Source organism: Oncorhynchus kisutch, unplaced genomic scaffold (genome assembly GCF_002021735.2).
Source record: "Oncorhynchus kisutch isolate 150728-3 unplaced genomic scaffold, Okis_V2 Okis09a-Okis19a_hom, whole genome shotgun sequence".
NCBI lineage: Eukaryota > Metazoa > Chordata > Actinopteri > Salmoniformes > Salmonidae > Oncorhynchus > Oncorhynchus kisutch.
This window is the reverse complement of record NW_022261985.1, coordinates 6,759,972-6,764,971: the sequence shown is the minus strand read 5'-3', so window position 1 is coordinate 6,764,971 and position 5,000 is coordinate 6,759,972. Positions and strand designations below refer to the sequence as shown.

At 40.5% G+C, this 5,000-nt stretch overlaps 1 protein-coding gene across 1 annotated transcript in view; it reads right to left on the bottom strand.

The window, feature by feature from the left end:
- wnt5b (wingless-type MMTV integration site family, member 5b) overlaps nt 1-3,152 on the bottom strand; it is a 241,021-nt gene extending 237,869 nt beyond the window's left edge. Inside the window, exon 1 of the mRNA XM_031815380.1 lies at nt 2,212-3,152. The gene's annotated coding sequence lies outside the window, so the exon portion shown is untranslated. The remainder of the gene's footprint in view (nt 1-2,211) is intronic.
- Nucleotides 3,153-5,000: the final 1,848 nt, after the last annotated feature.

Sequence of the window (5,000 nt, the reverse complement as noted above, 5' to 3'; positions counted from 1 at the left end):
CAGGTCTACTCTGAGGTAATATAGAGACGGCCTCAGGTCTACTCTGAGGTAATATAGAGAGCTCCTCAGGTCTACTCTGAGGTAATATAGAGACGGCATCAGGTCTACTCTGAGGTAATATAGAGACGGCCTCAGGTCTACTCTGAGGTAATATAGAGACGGCCTCAGGTCTACTCTGAGGTAATATAGAGATGGCCTCAGGTCTACTCTGAGGTAATATAGAGACGGCCTCAGGTCTACTCTGAGGTAATATAGAGACGGCCTCAGGTCTACTCTGAGGTAATATAGAGACGGCCTCAGGTCTACTCTGAGGTAATATAGAGATGGCCTCAGGTCTACTCTGAGGTAATATAGAGACGGCCTCAGGTCTACTCTGAGGTAATATAGAGACGGCCTCAGGTCTACTCTGAGGTAATATAGAGACGGCCTCAGGTCTACTCTGAGGTAATATAGAGACGGCCTCAGGTCTACTCTGAGGTAATATAGAGACGGCCTCAGGTCTACTCTGAGGTAATATAGAGACCTCCTCAGGTCTACTCTGAGGTAATATAGAGACCTCCTCAGGTCTACTCTGAGGTAATATAGAGACGGCATCAGGTCTACTCTGAGGTAATATAGAGACGGCCTCAGGTCTACTCTGAGGTAATATAGAGACGGCCTCAGGTCTACTCTGAGGTAATATAGAGACGGCCTCAGGTCTACTTCCTCACTAGAATCTGATGGTTAATTATATTGTCTGTTGGATGATATCAAGATATGAGTCAGGGGTGATAAGAGAGGAGATTACATTTAATTAAACTTCAGAATTAAATTAATTCATATTCTGATCATTTCTGGCTATGAAAGTGAAATATAATTTAACAGAGATAACTTATGTGAGTGAAATATAATTTAACAGAGATAACTTATGTGAGTGAAATATAAAAGCACACAGTACGTTTCCATTGGAATTTAAAATGTAAAAGATGGATAAGTAATTACCCAATAATTACTACAGTGTTGCAAATTCCTATAACGGGAAAATAGACCTACTCTAGTTGGATAAAAAAAATATATATTGTACTCATCAACTTAATGTGATTTCATTCAGATGTTTGATGAGGTTGTTAATGAAAAACACAAAGGCTAATAATTATATTAGCAGCATTCTATTTTGGGGCGCAACTCGATAATCTCATACCTGATAATCGTAGTTTGTGTGTTTTGGTTTAAACCCGTTTTGACATTGTTAGACTGGTGAGAACAACTACAGTTACTGTGTCTGTCGCACACTGGCCTATAACGCTTTCTGATCTGGTAGGCCTAAAACAACCTTCAAATAATATCAACAAGTATAGAAGATAACAGTGTAAATACATTAGAATATAATATAATAGAATAGACCACCAACTCTTCTGCGTAAACTGCACAGCAGACCATATTAGCGGTCTAAATCAATTTAGTGACACGTCAGATAACTTGAACGACAGAAATTAGCTGTTGCTGATACATCCGCTTACAAAGCATTTCAACAACTTCATGGATTCATTCATTTGTCTAAAAAAACTATAAGCGACCTAAATGTCAGAGGTCAAACTCGACCACTAAATAATTAGACCCATTGACCTAAAATGGAAATGACCTAAACCCTCCAACTACAAGAAAATGAAAATGAACAAAAGTAATTGAAACTTCAGCCTAATAATGAAGATTGCATCATTTAAAACGAGAAATAATTAGTCATATATACGTATATATATATCATATATAATAATCATATATACGTATATATATCATATATAATAGTCATATATACGTATATATATCATATATAATAGTCATATATACGCAAGTTTTTCTACACGTCGGAAAGAAAACTATTCCAACAGAAAATCCTGTTTTCTTGAACACATATAGTCTCCATTTTGACCACAGCCACGGAGTTCATTTAGAACAGTTACCCGGGTTTGCAGATGTAGGTCTACAGCACGTACACAAACTCCACATTCAGCAAGGAGTTTAATTAACCCCAAAGTTGTGTCAAATAACTGTATCAAAACGTCAACTCTGCGACTCTCGGGGAGGCTATTTTGAACACTTCTATAAGTGAAATGAAGCGTGCACAACGGGGAGAGTTTATACTGATACAAAAGCGCATTAATTCCCTAGTTGAAAAGTAACAATAAACATTCATTACAGTCCGTGGCAGGATATAAAATAATGTGTCCTTACTTGTATCGTTTAGTTGCGCGACCGTTTCCCCCTGAGCGTTCGGCGTTCCAAAACGTTCCAGTTCCAAAACTTTCTCCAGAGTTCCAGTTCTAGAACGAAGTCTCTTCGTTGAGAGAACAACTTTATGAACGACCGATTATACAAGTATGAGTTTCCTCCCGAGAAAATAAGACAAATTCCACCTCCGTTAAATTACACTTGGCACGGGAGTTCCTTTTTGTCGTTGACTAATTTCACAACAAGTTCCACAGAAAAGTTTTTCGGTCCGTTCCAAAAGAACCCGCTCGGTTCGCTCCTCGGTCTCGGTTCTTAGCTCCTCTGTTCACGGCGGTGGAGACAGTTGTTTGCTCCGATGACATAGCTAGCAGAGCAATAAGAAACAGGTGTACAATACAAATTATTTCGCGATTAGTTGCTCCGTCTCCAAACGATTACGCAGCGTCTCAATTTCCCGCAAAATAAACACATGCGAAGTAATCCAGTCCGGGAGATGACAGACGCTGCTCCGGACAGAGCGCGTGAAACAAAAGAAAATATGAACTACGGTATGATGACTCCACTTTTAGTAGCCTACTCCAGCCTGCTTACGAACGAACGCCAGTCACACTCAAGAAGAGAAAGTTTCTCAGTAGCAACACCGTCAGAGCCTGAGGATATCCAGATATTTATTGTTCCCCTTCAAGTATGCTTTCCTTTAATAAAGCCCCAGCCTCCTGTAAACTCCAGTCCCCGCCGGCGGGAGCCGTGTGACAGGCAGAGTTGAAGTCTCGCACGGGGGCGTCCGGTAGCGGCAGAGAGCGGATAGCCTGACAACTTCCACAGTCCTCGAGTCGATGTTCGCGTTCAGAGAGAGTGAGTTGGGAGAGTTTCGCCCAGTGCTTAGCCCATGCGCCTGCCCTCCTCGCATAGCTGTCTTCGGAGCGGGGTAATAAAGTAGCAGGAAGGGGATATCCCAAAGTACCCCAGCAACTCCCACAGGACAGGACAGGAGCGCGCACAGACACAGACAGAACAAGTGTTGATTGACAGCCATCACCAAGGCCGGGTTTTACGAGATGCCCGCGCATTTGTCATGTTTTGTCTGAAAACTGTTTCAGAGTTACTATAGTACCTTAGAGTGATCCGAACACTGCTAATTTTAGAATAAAACCTAGAGATAGTTTAACGATACATGTTTTACTTGTTTGATCATTTCCTTTAGTATTAAATCCATAGCAACCACTGAGTTTCACACGTTTTATTGTTAAATATGACTAATGCAACATCTACTACTTCTATTATAAGTCTAATAACAAATATTACATTGAGATTGTGTGGGTGTTGTGTGTAATATTGTGGATATTGTGGATATTGTGTGGGTGTTATGGGGTGTTGTGTGTAATATTGTGGATATTGTGGATATTGTGTGGGTGTTATGGGGTGTTGTGTGTAACCGGCCTTCACACAACACCCCATAATGTCAGAATGGAATTATGGTTTTACAAATGTTTACCAATGAATTATAAATGAAAAGCTGAAATGTCTTGAGTCAATAGGTATTTAACCCCTTTATTATGGTAAGCCCAAAATAATTTCAGGAGTAAAAATGTACTCAACGAGTCACATAATAAGTTGCACGGACTCACTCTGTGCGCAATAATAGTGTTTAACATGATTTATTTTCTGATGATTTTTGAATGACTACCTCATCTCTAAACTCCCCTATACAATTATCTCTGTAAGGTCCCTCAGTGGAGCAGTGCATTTCATACACAGTCTCAACCACTAAGACCAGGAGGGTTTTCCGATGCCTCGTAAAGAAGGGCACCTATTGGTTGATGGGTAACAACAACAAAAAGGAATGGATATAAGCACAGGTTAAACCTGGTTCAGTCTGCTTTCCACCAGACACTGGGAGACAAATTCACCTTTCAGCAGGACAACGACCTAAAACCCACAGCTGGGTTTCAGTACAGCACTTTGTGACGTCAGCTGATGTAAGAAGGGCTTTATAAATACATCCGATTGAAATACACACTAGAGTTGCTCACCAAGACGACATTGAATGTTCCTGAGTCGCCTAGTTACAGTTTTGACTTAAATTGTCTTGAACATCTGTGGCAAGACTTGAAAATGGCTGTCTAGCAATGATCGACAACCAACTTGACAGAGCTTGATGATTTAAAAAAAAGAATAATTGCCAAATATTGTACAATCCAGGTATGTAAAGCTCTTAGAGACTTACCCAGAAAGACTCACAGCTGTAATCACTCTTAGAGACTTACCCAGAAAGACTCACAGCTGTAATCACTCTTAGAGACTTACCCAGAAAGACTCACAGCAGTAATCACTCTTAGAGACTTACCCAGAAAGACTCACAGCTGTAATCACTCTTAGAGACTTACCCAGAAAGACTCACAGCTGTAATGACTCTTAGAGACTTACCCAGAAAGACTCACAGCTGTAATCACTCTTAGAGACTTACCCAGAAAGACTCACAGCTGTAATCACTCTTAGAGACTTACCCAGAAAGACTCACAGCTGTAATCACTCTTAGAGACTTACCCAGAAAGACTCACAGCTGTAATCACTCTTAGAGACTTACCCAAAAAGACTCACAGCTGTAATCACTCTTAGAGACTCACCCAGAAAGAGTCACAGCTGTAATCACTCTTAGAGACTTACCCAGATAGACTCACAGCTGTAATCGCTGCCAAAAGGTGAATCTAACATGTATTGACTCAGGGGGGGGTGAATACTTATGTAAATTCCCTTTCTGTATTTCATTTTCAATAAATGTGCAAAACAAT